The sequence below is a fragment of the Antechinus flavipes genome, chromosome 5 (assembly GCF_016432865.1).
Source record: "Antechinus flavipes isolate AdamAnt ecotype Samford, QLD, Australia chromosome 5, AdamAnt_v2, whole genome shotgun sequence".
Taxonomy (NCBI): Eukaryota; Metazoa; Chordata; class Mammalia; order Dasyuromorphia; family Dasyuridae; genus Antechinus; species Antechinus flavipes.
In genome coordinates, this window is record NC_067402.1 from 268,847,450 (window position 1) to 268,864,589 (window position 17,140).

The 17,140-nt window shown below is 36.5% G+C and overlaps 1 long non-coding RNA gene across 1 annotated transcript in view; it reads right to left on the reverse strand.

The window, feature by feature from the left end:
• Positions 1-14,654, reverse strand: part of LOC127564368 (uncharacterized) — a 42,846-nt gene extending 28,192 nt beyond the window's left edge. The window contains exon 1 of the long non-coding RNA XR_007954245.1: positions 14,542-14,654. This is a non-coding gene — a long non-coding RNA (uncharacterized LOC127564368). The remainder of the gene's footprint in view (positions 1-14,541) is intronic.
• Positions 14,655-17,140: the final 2,486 nt, after the last annotated feature.

Sequence of the window (17,140 nt, forward strand, 5' to 3'; positions counted from 1 at the left end):
TCAGCTTCAATGTGTACATGTTTTTCTTCTGTTAGAATGTAAGCTCTCTGAGGTCAGGGATTGTTTCATTTTTTTCTTGAATCCTCAATATCTAGCACATACAAATGCTTATTACTTGTTGAATTGAATTGAAGTAGATAAAGAAAATTGACTAGCTTATGGAAGATCTTTCTGGCACCATGTTCTAACCAAATGGCTTTAAAAACTTTGGAGATCCTCGGACCACTTCAATACATGGAAGCACCTAGGGTGCAAAGACTGGTTCATTCTCATCTTCCTAGTTCCAGTGCCTAAGACAGTACCTGGTACATACAAGGTGCCTAATAAATGCTTATTGGTTGACTGAAATGCCTATGGCAGTCTTTCTGATTCTGCTGGCCTCAGACCTTCCATCTTTCTTTCCTTTGATAATTCAAGAAACTTTCTGTCTTTTAGACAACAGCATTCCTCCCAAGCTGCCTCTGCTGGATTTGAGTCTTTTATATGTCTAAAAACCTCTTAGGCACTAACACTCTCTATGGCTGTAATTCCGGCCCTAAACAGGGCGCAATGTCTGTCCAACATAGATAAGGCGAGTGAAGAGGGAGGAACATCTAAACATTTCCATACCAGAGTTAGGGATAAGCTGCAAAGAGCTTGACTTTCTCTTTTTTTTTTTTTAAGACCTCTAAGGTCCCTTTTAGCTGGAAATCTATGATCCTGTGATTCATAGGCAAATTACTATGTGAGGAGATGGAAGAAAAAAAAAAACCCACTAAACACAGAATAATTGAACCTGTGTTCAAATTCCACTTCTCTACTTGAAATCCTTTTCCTCATCTGTAAATTGAATATAATAGTATTTATGCCTTCACTAGACTGTTGCAAGAAAAGAACTTTGTAAACTTTAAAGACCAATGGTATATCCACGTGAGCATTTGTCACCAACAATCAGGCACTAACTGGTGGCGGGTCTCAGGGAGTTGGAGCCAAAGGGCAGGAAACACATTCCATGTTCATAGAAAAGCAACTGCCAGGGCCGCAGCAGGACAATGTCTGGTCAAAAGCCTTAGAGTTTTGTTTATAGAACTCCATAAACAGGCCTCCACCAACACAGAGTGACTTGTTGCCTTTGATTAATGATAATGGCTTATGGAAATATGTCCAACAATTTTCTTTCCTTGGCCCTTACTCTCTTGTTCAGTTCTACTTCTGTGGCTTAAACAACCAAAATAGGGAGGTAGGAAGGATGTGTATGTTGGCCTTCAGAAAAATTAATAATGACTCTTTTCAATTTGAGGTCACAAATAATAATTCTATTTTCCTAAAGTTTAAATTTTTTAAAATCTGATTTAAGTCAAAATTGAAGGTCAGAGGAAGTGTATTTATGTATCAACACACACACACACACACACACACACACACACACACACACACAGAGTTAGAGGGAAATAAATTGATTTTCTGATATTTTACAAGAAGGCAGCTACGTAGTGCAGTAGACAAGAGCGTCAAACCTGGAGTTAGGAAAACCTGAGTTCAAATCCAGCTCCAGACATTTTCTAGCTATGTGACCCTACGTAAGACAAGTAACCTTGTAAAATGAGCTGGAGGGGAAAATGGCAAACCCTTCATTACCTCTCATAAGAAAATGCTAAATGGGCCACAAAGAATTGGGCACAACTAAAACAACTAAACAGCAACAAAAATTGTAAAGCACTTGGCATAATGCCTGGCATATAGTAGGTGCTATATAAATGTTGTCTGTTGTCATTATTATTAAAATGGGGGTGACAATAATAGCTTCTATCTCTTGGGGTTGTTACAAGGATCAAATGAGATAATAATTGTAAAGTATTTAACATAATGCCTGGCACTTAGTAGGGCTTAACATATAGTAGGTAATTAATAAAGCAAAATAAATCTGATTAATTAAATTGTAAAATTAATAAATTATATTAATAAATAATTGTTGACTGATATACTATGTATATGTTCTATAAGTTCAGTCAATAAAGATGGTTGTTTTTGTTAGATAAAAAATAAACATTATTGTTGTTATTTTCAGTTGTGTCTAACCCTTTATGACCCCACTTTGGGCAAGGATATTGGAGTGGTTTTCCATTTTCTTCTCCAGTTTATTTTACAGATGAGGAAACTGAGGCAAATGGGTTAAATGACTTGCCTGGGGTCATAGCTAGTAAGCATCTAAGGCTAGATGATTCCAGACCTGGGGATCTATGCACTGAGCCATCTTGCTGTCAAACATTTTTTAATGTATTAAGCACCTACTGTATGACAAATTAAAAAAAAAAAAACACAGAAAAAGAAAGTTCTGTCCTCAAGAAGCTTACAATCTAATGAGGCACACCCCCCAGAAAGAACCTGAGGAGCACACTTAGGAAAATTGTGGTAGAGGATGAATCAGAGAAGTCACAGTAGTGAAGCCCTGTAAGAAATGGAATATTCTGAGCTGAGCTTTCTCCCATCCATCAGTCATCCAGGCCAAACACCAAGGCTAATAAAATCCTATTAAGATATAATAGTTTACTGGTTACTTTAGTGTTACGTTTTACTTTATCTGTGTGTTGTATACATAAATTACTTTGTGTTTTATTTGGTATCAGCTTCAATGTGTACATGTTTTTCTTCTGTTAGAATGTAAGCTCTCTGAGGTCAGGGATTGTTTCATTTTTTTCTTGAATCCTCAATATCTAGCACATACAAATGCTTATTACTTGTTGAATTGAATTGAAGTAGATAAAGAAAATTGACTAGCTTATGGAAGATCTTTCTGGCACCATGTTCTAACCAAATGGCTTTAAAAACTTTGGAGATCCTCAGACCACTTCAATACATGGAAGCACCTAGGGTGCAAAGACTGGTTCATTCTCATCTTCCTAGTTCCAGTGCCTAAGACAGTACCTGGTACATACAAGGTGCCTAATAAATGCTTATTGGTTGACTGAAATGCCTATGGCAGTCTTTCTGATTCTGCTGGCCTCAGACCTTCCATCTTTCTTTCCTTTGATAATTCAAGAAACTTTCTGTCTTTTAGACAACAGCATTCCTCCCAAGCTGCCTCTGCTGGATTTGAGTCTTTTATATGTCTAAAAACCTCTTAGGCACTAACACTCTCTATGGCTGTAATTCCGGCCCTAAACAGGGCGCAATGTCTGTCCAACATAGATAAGGCGAGTGAAGAGGGAGGAACATCTAAACATTTCCATACCAGAGTTAGGGATAAGCTGCAAAGAGCTTGACTTTCTCTTTTTTTTTTTTCCCTTCTATAGTCCTTTGTTCACTGTTAGTAAACATCTGAGAGCTTTTCAAGGAGCAGAGAAAAATTCCCAGAATTCCCAGAATCAAAGGATTTAGAACTAGAAAGGACAAGAGAAATCATTTAGTCTGAACAGCCTTCATTTCATAGATGAGAATCTTAGACTCAGAGAATTTAAGAACTGGTCTCTTAACTCTAGCCCATCCCCAACAGAAAGGGACCTGTGAGTCTCACAGTGGGACACAGCACCTTCCATGGAAAAGCCATTCTTCTATTATGAAGTTTAATAGCTAAAGACTGCACTCAGACTTTTGGAATAAGAGAGAAAGAAACAGGGACAGAGAGAGGTAGAATACAAATACATAAAGAAATGGGAGAGAGACAGAGACAGAGAGGAGAGAGAAAGAAGGAAAGGAGAGGGGAGAGGAGAAGAAAGAGATGGAGAAATGAGAGGGAGGAAGAGAGACAGAGACAGATAGACAGAGAAAGGGAGGGAGGGAGAGTGAGAGAAAGGAAGGGAGGCAGAGAGAGAAAAGGAGGGAGGCAGAGAGAGAGACACAGAGAGAGAGAGAGAGAGAGAGAGAGAGAGAGAGAGAGAGAGAGAGAGAGAGAGAGGGAAGGAGAGGGAGGGAGAGGGAGGGAGAGAGAGAGAGAAGGGAGGGATGAAGGGAAAGAGAGAAATAAAAGAGACAGAGAGGGGAGAGAAAGACAGAAAGGCAGAGACAGGCAGAAACAAAGAAACACAGGAGAGAGAGACAGAGAAATAGAAGAGATAAAGAGAAAAAGATTTAAAAAAAGGAAAAAAGTTATTATCAATGTGTTATAATGGATAGCTGGCTTGAATCAGATTAAAATGTAATTGTGAGGAAGAGAATTTGGAACTTAAAAATTTTTAATATTAAAATAAGTTAAATATAATTATAAAATTTTAAAATTTATTATTTTATTTCTCCCCACTTATATATAAAAATAAATTTTTAACATTTATTTTTAAAACTTTGAGTTTCGATTCCTTTCCCTTGCTAAATCTTGCGTTATCTTGACTGTGGCTCCACAATACTTGAATTGTTTCTGGCTGCTTGCAGTATTTTCTCCTTGCCCTGGGAGCTCTGGAATTTGGCCATAATATTCCTAAGAATTTTCATTTTGGGATCTCTTTCAGGAGGTGATTAGTGGATTTTTAAAGTTTCTATTTTACCCTCTGGTTTTAGAATATCAAGGCAACTTTCCTTGATAATTTTTTGAAAGATGATATCTAGGCTTTCAGATAGTCCATTAATTTTAAAATTATCTCTCCTGGGTTTAGGTCAGTTGTTTTTCCAATGGAATATTTCATAGTCTTATATTTTTTCATTCTTTTGGTTTGGTTTTATTGTTTCTTGATTTCTCATATGTAGAGGGCTGAAACTCTTGAGTTCATGCACTGAGGTCTGGACAACCAAGCACTTAATTACCAATTGGACAATACTCTATAAGCATATATTTGGAAAATGGCCCTTCCCACTAGCCTGTGCTGGTTTGATAATTGGTGTATACAGAGAATTGTAGGAGGGACTAGGGGTGGAGTAAGACTAGCCAGGGTCACTCTGGGCAGGAGACAAAGAAGGAAGGTCTCAGAGATTCTGTTTCCATCCAATTCAATCCTACCTCTAAAGACCAAAAATAAAGAGTAAGGACTTTTGCTTATCCTGACTCTGGCTGATTTTAAGGTATCTAGGGTGCTAATGCGGTCATCACACACATAAAGTCATTAACTTCCATTTGCTCAATTCTAATTTTAAAAGAATTATTTTTTTCAGTAAGTTTTTGTACCTCCTTTTCCATTGGACCAACTCTGCTTTTTTAGCATCCTTCTCTTCATTGGCTTTTTCTACTTCCTTTACCACCTGGCTTAGACTGTTTTTGAGGTCTTATTTTCTTCTGTATTTTGTGGGTCTCCTTCACCAAGCTGTTGATTGATTTTTCATTATTTTCTTTCATCACTCTCATTTCTCTTTCCAATTTTTCTTCTACCTCTCACACTTGAATTTCAAAATTCTTTTTGAGCTCTTCCATGGCCCAAGACCAATCCATATTTTTCTTGGAGGCTTGGATGTTGGCAACTTGACTTTGTTTTCTCCTTCTGGGTGTGTCCTGATCTTCCTTATCACCATAGTAACACTATAGGCAGAATTTTTTTCTGTTGCTTTTTATATATATATTTGCATTTTTGGAATATCTTCTTTTTTTTAAATAGCTTTTTATTTACAAGTTATATGCAAGGGTAATTTTACAGCATTGACAATTGCCAAACTTTTTGTTCCAATTTTCTCCTCCTTCCCTCCACCCTCTCCCCCAGATGGCAGGTTGACCAATACATGTTAAATATGTTAAAGTATAAATTAAATACAATATTAGTATACATGTCCATACAGTTATTTTGCTGTACAAAAAGAATTGGACTTTGAAATAGTGTACAATTAGCCTATGAAGGAAATCAAAAATGCAAAAATAGAGGGATTGGGAATTCTATCTAGTGGTTCATAGTCATCTCCTAGAGATCTTTTGCTGGGTGTAGCTGGTTCATTCAGTTCATTACTGCTCTATTGGAACTGATTTGGTTCATCTCATTGTTGAAGATGGCCAGATCCATCAGAACTGATCATCATATAGTATTGTTGTTGAAATATATAATGATCTCCTGGTCCTGCTCATTTCACTTCAGTTCATGTAAGTCTCTCCAAGCCTTTCTGAAATCATCCTGTTGGTCATTTCTTACAGCTGTTGCTTATTTTCCTAGCTCATCTCTTGACTTTTAACTCTTTGTTAAAGTAGGGTTCTGCTTCCAGTGTCCCAAGCCTGGGCAGTGTGAGGGCTATGCAACTTTTTTTCAGGGACTTGTAAACCTTCAATTCTTCCCAGGTGGTATGATCTAAGAAGAGGTGTTCACTTTTCTCCTGGCCTATGATCTGGTCTGTGAGTGACACAACCACTCTTTTCCACCTTGAAACTGAGATGAGGGTCCCTATCCTATTGTGGCCATAAGCTCCTTCTTGGCTAAGACTGCCACTAGAACCGCAATCCAGATCCGAGTAGAGAAACCCCTGTCATCTCTTTCTGACCAGTTATTCAACCTCCTTGCAGTTTGTGGGCTGACTGGAAGCCCTGGAAGCCACTGCGGGGCTGCTGATTCATTAGTTCCCAAGGCCTGCTCCTGATATGCTGGGGTCCAGTTCATGCTGGTGGAGCCTACACTGGACTAGGCTCCATTCTCTTGCAGGAGCAACATACCTTTCTTACCAACCTTCTAAGTTGTCTTTGGATAGAAAATTATTTCACTCCATCTTTTTGTGGCTTTTACTGCTCCAGGAATTGTTTTATGGCATTATTTAAAGGTGTTTGAAAGGGTTTTATGGAAAGCTCAGCTGAGTTGCCTTCTTTTCTCCACCATCTTGGCTCTACCCTATAATTTTAAATTATATGTATGTGTATATGTATATACTCACATATGTATATGTATATATAGAATTGGGAAATATTTAATGAGGAAAATAAAAATAAGATAAAGTATAACTAAGGTTAATGTGAATTAACATGGGGCTTTTGGGAGCCTTGTGTATGGTTTAGCAGCCTCATTTCAATTTGAATTTGACACCATTACCTTTTATAAGCTGCATTTAGACTTTTTATTTCAGAGCAGAAACTTAGACTATATATTTCAGAGCAGAAACTAATCTGATTTAGTAGAAGTTTCCTTACACCAATAAAATCACAGGATCCAAATATAAGTAAAAACAATAAATCTAAATGAATTGTCAAAGACCTGTGATTTTGTTAACTTGGGGAAAAACTTAACATGGGAAATCCTTCTACTGACTGACTTCTCTGATTTAGTAGTTAAAAAGGAGTTGAAGAGGCTTAGAAAGCCTCAGAGTGATTTATTCAAGATCACACAAAACAACTTTTGGATAGGTGCCATTATTATCCCCATTTTAAAGATGGGCAAACTGAGATAGACAGAAATTAAGCAACTTAAATAGATTCACACAGCAAGTAAATATCTGAGGTGGGATTTGAATTCAGGGTTTCCTGACTCCAAGTCTGTCTATCTCCTTTGCCCCGAGCTGCCTAAAAAGTATGTTCTTTTCTTAATTTAAACTGTTCTTTTTGATTCTTCTCATCTCAGGCCTATTTTGAGTTTGTTTAAGCCAAGTCCCAATGTTTACAGATCAGATAAGTGCCTGACTTTACTGCCAGTTGTTACTAACAGCCACAGAGTATGGAATTCACTTGGCTTTCAGGAAACAAATCTCCCCTATATCAGCCTTTAATAATCTTTCTTCTTTTTGCCCTTTTCTCTCTCCTCTGACTTTATATGTTGTCACTGGGGTCTGTTACTATTAGCTTCCATCAAAAGACTCTCCATCATCACCACTCCTCCCCCTAGGCGCAGCAACTTATTTAAAGAGACCAAAGTTATTTTGATACATACCCAGTATATATTAAAAATAGGCAACTAAATTTAACCCACTAATTATAAATGGATTTCTTCATAGTATTCCTATTTGGGCATCCTAGTCCCTGTGAGAGGCAACCAGAGTTGTAGTGGGTAGTGTGCTGAATTTGTAATGAGGAATCCATATTTAAATCCCACTGAACTCCCCTCCACTCCCTCCCCCCCCCCACACACACACACATACACACACACCTGGGGCAAGTCAATTAACCCAGGGAGTAGACTTTGTAAGCTTCTTGAAGACAGGGACATTTTTTCCCCTACGGTGTTCTGTATCCTCAGCACCTTGCACAGTGACTTGCATATAGTTGGTGCTTAATAAATTTTTGTTACAATGAAATGGTTCAAGGCAATTCCAATAGACTTGTGATGGAAAACGCCATCCACATCCAGATAGAGAACTATGAAAACTGGTGTGGATCAAAGCGTTTATTTTCATCTTTTTTGTCATTGTTGTTTGCTTGTTTTTTTCTTTCTCATTTTTTCCCCTTTTGATCTAATTTTTTTATTTTGCTCAGCATGACAAATATGGAAGTATGCTTAGAAAAACTGCACCATTTAACCTATATCAAATTGTTTGTTGTCTTGGGGAGGGGAAAGGAAGGAGGAAAAAGAAAAATTTGAAACAAAAGCTTTTGTGAAGGTGAATATTGAAAACTATCTTTGCATGTATTTGAAAAAATAAAATACCATTAAATTTTTTTTTAGTAAGTTTCTGATAGATTGCCTTGTTGAGTCTCAGTTTCCTCAGCTATAGAATGTGGATAATACCTGCCTGCCTCCCAGACCATATAAGATGAAACATGAAAAAGCATACAGTGTAAAGTGGAAAACACGAGGAGATGGTGGTAGATGCTTTTTATTTACTTTGGCAAGTAGATGCAAATGCAATTGATCTGTAATAGGAAGGGGAATAAATGAGCCCCTTAATTCCTTTTGCTAATAATTCTCATATCTATAGCACTTTCTTCACAATATCCATCTCTTCTGTATATATCTTGTTCATATATAGTTATTTATATATTGTTCCCTCTCTTCCATTAGTTTGTAAACTTCTTGAAGGTAAGGTCTGGGGTTTTGGTGTGGTTTTTTTCCTTTTCTTTGTATCCCCAGGGCTTAAAGCAGTGCTTAATAAATGCTGGTAGACTGACTAAGGTAATGGCATAAGCACTCTCATTACCCCTATTTTATGAATGGAGACATTGATACTCATAGCAATTCACTAGCTTAGCATTGCTACATGCAATTGCTACAAATGGGAACTGGGTATGAATTCAGTTTTTCTTCCACTCCCAGAGGAGTATGACTACATTGTGCTGAGGTTTTAAAATTCATTAGCCAACATCATTCAATACACCTTAAATGCAATTTGGAGCCAGAGCCATCTGGAAAATGCAATTGAAAGTGGGCGAGTTAAACCTAAACAGTCCCAATAATTGCCTCAGTTTCATTCTCCCCATAGAAACCTGTTCTCCTAATGCAATAAATCAAAACATCTTAGGCTATCACAATTTTTTCAGACCCTGCTATTTCACGGAAGCAGTAGAGAAAACTGATTCTGGGCAGCTGGGAAAGGTCATTCCCCAAATTAGAACCAATCAGGAATCTCCCCAGACTAGACAAGGTATTTACTCCATAATAATAGGTAGCACATAATACTGTAGGGTTTGAAAATTTATATATTATTGCCTCATATCAACTCAGAAGTAGCTATTACAGGCATGATTAACTCCATTTCTTATCTCTTCAGTTCAAACATATTTCCATAGTTTGTCTTTTTTTTTCCTAAATTATTCAATTAAAGCAAAAGCCAGAGAGGGAGATTTTTATTACATATATTACCTCATATCAACTCAGAAGTAGCTATTACAGGCATGATTAACTCCATTTCTTAGATGAAGAAACAGAGACTGAGAGACATTAAATATCTTGATTATACTCATATACTCCTAAGTGTCAGAGGCAGAATTAGACCACCATTTTGTGAAGTTTTTAATATATTCAAATATATTAATTACAGTTACATATGTATAGAACATACATACAACTAAATGTATTGATATCTTTTTTAAAAGCTGTAGGCTTTCAAAAAATTAATTGATCTGAGAAAAGTGTAATAACTTTGTCACATAAAGTCAATCAAGTCCACAAGAATTTATTAAGCACCTATTGTGTTCCAGACACAGCACTAAGTGCTAGGGATACAAAAAAATTGGTAAAATCCTGTTCTCCAAAAGTTCACAATCTAATGGTAGAGACATGCCTGTAACAGCTACTTCTGAGTTGATATAAGGTAATATATGTAATAAAATTACTATGTATGGACAATATATACTCAGGACAAACTGTAGATCATCACCAGGGGGTGGATATTGGTATAAAGGGACAACAGGAAAGGCTTCTTAGAGAAGGTAAGATTTGAGCTGGGACTTGAAGGAAGCCAGAGTAGTCAGGGGGACAGATGAGGGAAAAGCTCATTTCTTTTACCTTTTAGAGTAAGCCTGGTGGTAGGGAATACTTTTGGGAAGTGTTGGAAAGACCTGATTTCAAGTCCTCCCTCTCACCCCCACCCCCGAGTTGTTTTTGTCTTTCCTTCACAAAGAGAACCATGATTTCTGGGAGGTGATGCTGTGACATGCAAATGAATTGGATTGAAGTAAGAGAAAACTGTGCAAAGTCACCAGCCTCACTTTCCCCTCCAGAACCAATTGGATCTAGCAGACCACCCCTTGACACCAACTGCCTGACTATCCAAAATCTTTTACCCTCTCTGTGTCCTAGGAAGCTTAAGACTCTGAATGGCAAAGCAGGATGGGAGATAGTTTCCTCATCTGAGAGTTAATTCCTTAAACCAATGAAATGGTTTGCTTTAACTGAATGATTTAGAAAAAAAGACAAACTATGGAACAATTATGTTTAAAATGATTGTACATATATAATCTGTACCAGATTGCTTGCTGTCTTGGGGAAGCGGAGGTAAGGAAGGGAGAGAAAAAATTTGGGACTCAAAATCTTACAAAAATGAATGAAAACTATCTTTACATATAACTGAAAAAATAAAATATTGTTTTTTAAAAAGGCAAAGTATGAAAATATGTTTTAAATAATTGTACATGTATGACTTTTATCTGATTGCTGCCTTGAAGAAGGGGGAGGTAAGGAAAAGTGGGAGAAAATTGGGACTCAAAATCTTACAAAAATGAATGAATCCTATCCTTACATATAACTGGAAAAATAAAATACTATTTTTAAAAAGGCAAATTATGGAAATATGTTTTAAATGATTGTATGTATATAATCTATTTCAGATTGCTTGCTGTCTTGGGAGAGAGAAAGGAAGGGAAGATAGGAGAAAAAAAATTCAGAATTCAGAATTTTACAAAAATGAATGAAAACTATCTTTATATATAACTGGAAAAATAAAATACTATTAAAATGGCAAACTATAGAAGTATGATTTAAATGGTTGTACAGGTATAACGTATATCAGATTGCTTGCTGTCTTGGGGAGGGAGTGGGAAGGTAAGGAAGGAAGGGAGAAAAAAATTGGAACTCAAAATCTTACAAAAATGAATGTTGAAAGCTATCTTTACAGGTAATTGGAGAAATAAAAAATTATTGAAGAAAAAGCAAAGAATTTAGCTGAAAGAAGCTCTGAGGCACCTCTCTGAACCTCGGGCTCCTCATTTATTCTGTATTTAAGGATTTCTAAACCTGTTCTAAAACCTGTGATCCAACCTGTGACTTCTTCTCTCTGGACTTCAGTTTCCTCAAATGTTAAAACAGTGTTTTATCTCTAAGGTCCCTTTTTCTCCTTCTCCCTTTAAATTATCTGAATAATAACGCCTCAGGTCTCTGCTTTGCTCCCAGTAAACCTGTACTGAGGTTCTTTGAGCACAAATGGTTCCATAGTTCTGTAGGACAGAGGTTGTGTTTTCACTTGGAAAATGAAAAAAGAGTGGACTCGATTCTTGGCAAAGGAAGACTGAGCTGCTCCCTGATCCCCAAAGAAGGTCGTCCTGCAATTTTCTTGCCTTTTAGGGACACAGCTAATTGAGCCTAGGGAAGCCTGCTCATTTCAAGTAAATCAACAGTGTCACCCAGTGGACAGACAGCCACATAGGCTATTGGCACTAAATTTAATCTAAGTTATTTTGATTATTGGATTGTAGCGAGAGAATTAATAAGGATCCTTTCTCCAGGCCTCTCTGAAATCACCCTGCAGATATTTCTTACAGAACAATAATATTCTATAACATTCATATACCATAACTTATTTAGTCATTCTCCAACTGATGGGCATCCACTCAGTTCCCAGTTTCTTGACACTACAAAAAGGGCTGCTACACACATATGGGTCCTTTTCCCTGTTTTGTGATTTCTTTAGGATATAGGCCCAGTAGAAACACAGCTGTATCAAAGGGTATGCACAGTTTGATAGTCCTTTGGGCTTACAAAAGGTATACTTCAAACTAAAAGACATAAAGAGATTAAAAATTAGGGATAGATGTAAGTCAGTAAAACTAGAGGAACTATTATCCAGAACTTTGGTTTAGCTGCAAAATTTAGACAAGTTATAGATTCCCTGCTGAATTCATAGATTGGTAGGAGAATAATATCAAAGCTCATTGATTTAATTAAATAATAATTAACATTTTTAGCTTAAATTTCTTTTTCAGCAAAAATTTAGAACTATGCCCAAAGGGGTCTAAAACTGTGTGTACCCTTTAATTCAGCCTTGTTACTGTATCCCATTGTTCTGTATCCCAAAGAGATTATAAAAGAGTGAAAGGATTCACATGGACAAAAATGTTTGTAAGAGTTCTTTTTGTGGTGGCAAAAAACTGGAAGTTGAGGAGATGCCCATCAATTGGAGAATGGATAAATAAGTTATGGTATATTAATTTAGTGGAATATTATTGTTCTATAAGAAATGATGAGATTTCAGAAAAGCCTAGAAAGACTTATATGAATTGATGCTGACTGAGTGAAGTGAGCAGAACCAAGAAAACATTGTGTGATGATCAACTATGAAAGACAGCTCTTCTCAGTAATGCAATCATCCAGGACAATTCCAATAGACTGGGAATGGAAAATGCCATCTACATGAAAAGATAGCATTATGGAGTTTGAATGCAAATCAAAGCATAGTATTTTCAACTTTTCCCCCCTTTCTCATGGTTTTTCCTTTTTCTTCTTATCTTTCTTTCATAATATGACTAATGTGTAAATTTATCTAAAATGATTGTATGTGTATATAGCCTATTTCAGGTAATAAATACTTAAATGAGTGATTGATGAGTAAAAGTAGGCCACAATACTTGACAAGTAAGCAATTGTAAAAGAAGAAACGAGTAAAGAATGTCATCAAAGAAATATATAAGAAAAAACAAGATGGGTCAAGTGAGCACATGATGAGAAACTCATAACAGTAAGTAGCCCAACAAGAGGGACAAAGGGAAGCCAACTTCCAAACAACCAGAGTTAGTTGAATAAAATAATGGTACATACAGATTTGTACTTAAGGAAAATCACAATGGCAGCAGAGTGAAGGATGGACTGCAGTGAGAATATTGCAACAATTTAGAGGAGAAGGAATGGAGCTCAGATGGTAGCTCTGAATATGGAAAGAAGGGCTGGGTGTGAGAGATATTGCAAAAGTAGAAATGGAAAGATATGACTACTCATCAGAAGTATGTATGGAGAGAAAAATGAGAGCAGGATAATGCCAAGATTATGAATTTGAAATAATGGCAAAATGGTGGTTCCTTTGATGAGAATGGGAGAGATTGGAAGAAGAAAGTAAGGAAAAGATAGTAGGAAGAGACAATGAGTTTACCTGTAAAAATGATGAATTTGTGATGCCTATGGATCATTCATTTTGGGATGTCTAATAAGATATTGGTGATATGTGACTAAAACTCCGGGGGGAAAGGATCAGGCTGAATATCTACACCTGGGAGTTAACAGCAATGAGGTAATAAAAGATGTCAATCTTAAACTATGTATTAGAAAGTATGTATTTTCTTTCTCTTCAGATCATTGATTGATCTGAATTTTATTGTATGGATTATATTATAACATGTTGTGATATAAACTAGAGGTATACTGGAGTCTTCTTGAGCTGTTCACAGAAAGCCAGTTATTAAATTTTCATTATGAGTATTTATATTCAGAAATAAGAAAATGCTACAAATCAGGGCTCGATTTATTGTTGAGATCTAGACTTAAGAGCAATGGAGAAAATATTACTGTAGATTCACCTTAAAAGTATGACATGCAATAATCCCTGCCCCCTGCAATAGGTAGTTGTTAAATTCTTACCTGTACATCACTGATTGTACCATAGACAACCACTATACAAAGATGGACATAATTACAGCTTAAAACCCATCTTTGTTATTCTTGGTGTCCAATTGTTTCAATTGTATCCAACTCTTTGGAACCCCATATGGGGTTTTCTTGGCAAAGATGCTTAGTGGTTCACTATTTCCTTATACAACTCATTTTATAGATGAGGAAATTGAGACAAACAAGATAAAGTACCTCGCCCAGGGTTCCACAGCTGGTAAGTATCTGGAGGTAGACTTGAACTCAAGTTTTCCTGACTCTAGAACTGGCATTTATCCACTCTGCTACATAGCTGCCCTCAATACATCTACACGCCCTACAGAATATTAACATAGAATTCAAATACTCAAAAAGAAAGTGCTCCTATGATGCTCAGCTACATTGCTATCCAAGTAAATTATATAAATTTAAGACAAAGGCTACAAAGAACACATACCAAGAACATGCCTGGGGCAACATTGTGTCGATAGACCAAGAGGGAACCAACATGATCAGTGAATTCATCAGCACGGCTGATATTGTACTTGAGCAACCGGAAGGGATCCAGGCGACTCTACACAAGACAAGAAATGCCAACATATTAAAAACACAGGCAATAAGTCTTTATATATTCAAGCAGTATAGTAAATATAATAAAGTAAATGGAGCTCATCAGTATGAGTGGGATTGAAACTCAGATTTTCCCAACTCTAAATCCAAGATTGTATCTATCGAGAGATAAAGAGACTAAAAGTTAGGGGAAAGTGTAAAATTGATTAATGAAAGTCAATAAAACTAGAGAAACTATTACCCAGATCTATAACTAGCTTTACTTCAAAGTGCTGAAATATAGAGGATGCTGGTTGTAATATTCTCCGCCAGTAGTATAGAGCCAACTAAATTTAGCATCTAATTAACAAGGGTAATTAATTGAAATTAAAATGAAAAATTGACAGATAAGGCAGAACTGATCAATAACAACAACAAAAATAGTAGGTGGTATTTATATAGCACCTATTATATGCTAAGAATTGTGCTAAGCACTTTACAAATCTCTTATTTTATCCTTACAACAACCCCGGAAAAGGAGGGGTAAAGTGCTATTATTCTCCCCATTTTACAATTGAAGAAACTGAGAAAGAAATTAAGTGATTTGCCTTCTCTTTTTTCTTCTTCTTCAGTCTGCCCTGCTTCCAACTTCCCTATCAAAATATCCGCTTTCTCCTTGTGCAGAGTTCAGGGACTTTGTGTCCCTTAATCCCTCTTCCCCCTTTCCCCTCTCCAATAGTATTTATCTCAAAGAGTTAATTTGATGGCTTACTACATGATGTCTGCTCCAGGCATGTTTCTAAATTTCTTGCTCCAGGCGAGAAAATTGCTGGTTACAGCAAAAGCACTATTACAGTATTAAATTGGATTTCATCGTAAATAGATTAAGTGCTCTTTCAACAACCTCTTATGAAAACCTAACAATGATTGTTTATACCTAACAGAACATCCCATACATAAAAGGGATAAACCGATAGGAATGCAAAAAGAAATAGATAATAATACAATTGTGCTGGGAGATATCTCCAGATCAAATCTAAATAGATTTCCACTATCAGAGTTATGGATCAACTTGACAAGAATTAGTAAAAAGAAAGGCTAGATGGATAAGGCAGAATTAACTCACAGTAACACCGGGTAGCTAGGTGGCACAGTCGGTAGAGTACCAGACTTGATCAGAAGTTAGGAAGAAGTTAAATCTTGCCGCAGACATTTACTATCTATATGATCCTGGCCAAATCACTTAATCTAGTTTCCTTATCTGTTAAATGAGCTAGAGAAAGAAATGGCAAATTATTCCAGTATTTTTGCCAAGAAAATCTCAAATGGATTCATAAAGAGTTGGACACTACTGAAATGACTAAATATCAACAACACTGAACAATAATAATAATAGCTAGCATTTCTATCGCACCTACTATGTGCCAGTCTGGACATATATCTAATTTATCCTTACAACAACTCTGACATATAAGTGCTATAATTATCCCCTTTTAACCACTGAAGCAAATCGAAGCTAAGTGATTTGCCTGAAGTCACATAGCTAGGAACTGTCTGAGACTGTATTTTAACTCAGAACTTTCTAATCAGTGCTCTCACTTCACTTTGCTATGGAAATCATTTCCTAGCAGGAAAAGTGAATAGAGTATTTATACCTCAGAACGTAGAATTGATTTCAAAAAGGAAATAAAAGTTAGATTAAATAGATATTTTTAAAAAAACAAATTCTATATTTGGACTAAAATGCAGTAAAAAAAATTTTTAAAGGAATACCAAAACACATGTCAATTGTCCAAGCATATGAAAATCAAAATATTTGGACTACAATATAGTAAAAAAAAAATTTTTTTGGCTGAGGCAATTGGGGTTAAGTGACTTGCCCAGGGTCACACAGCTAGGAAGTGTTAAGTGTCTGAGGACATATTTGAACTCAGATGGGCTAGTGCTCTATCCACTGTGCCACCTAGCTGCCCCCAATTTTTTTTTAAAGAATACTAAAGCAAACATCAATTGTCCAGGCATATGGAAATCAGAAGTCGTAGCACTTTTAAATGATACCCAGATTAGAAAAGAAATAGCAAAAAAAAAAAATCATATCAATATCTGTATCTGTATCTACTTAGAGCTATCTAACTCTAACTAGATAAATAGCTATAGCCATATACAGACAAGGAGATTAGGTGGTGATATATATATTTACACATCTAAGATTGGGTCTCCTCATCTCAGACTAAAAGTGTAGGGGCAACTCATGGGCTAGAACCTGGGTCACTGGGTGAGGTGACTGAAATACTGATAAAATTGCTCCCTGAGGCAAGCAGGGAAGGGCACTACTGGGGATCAGTTCAACCTTACGGTCCCACCCTTGGGGAGGTCTAGTGTTACCCCACCTTAATGTAGCCAATCAAAAAGTTATGTGAAACCTCAAGGTTATATGTAGTTAAATAAATCTGTCTATGGCTCACACCATCTTTGCTGAATCTTTTTGGATTAGCCTGGTTGGGCAT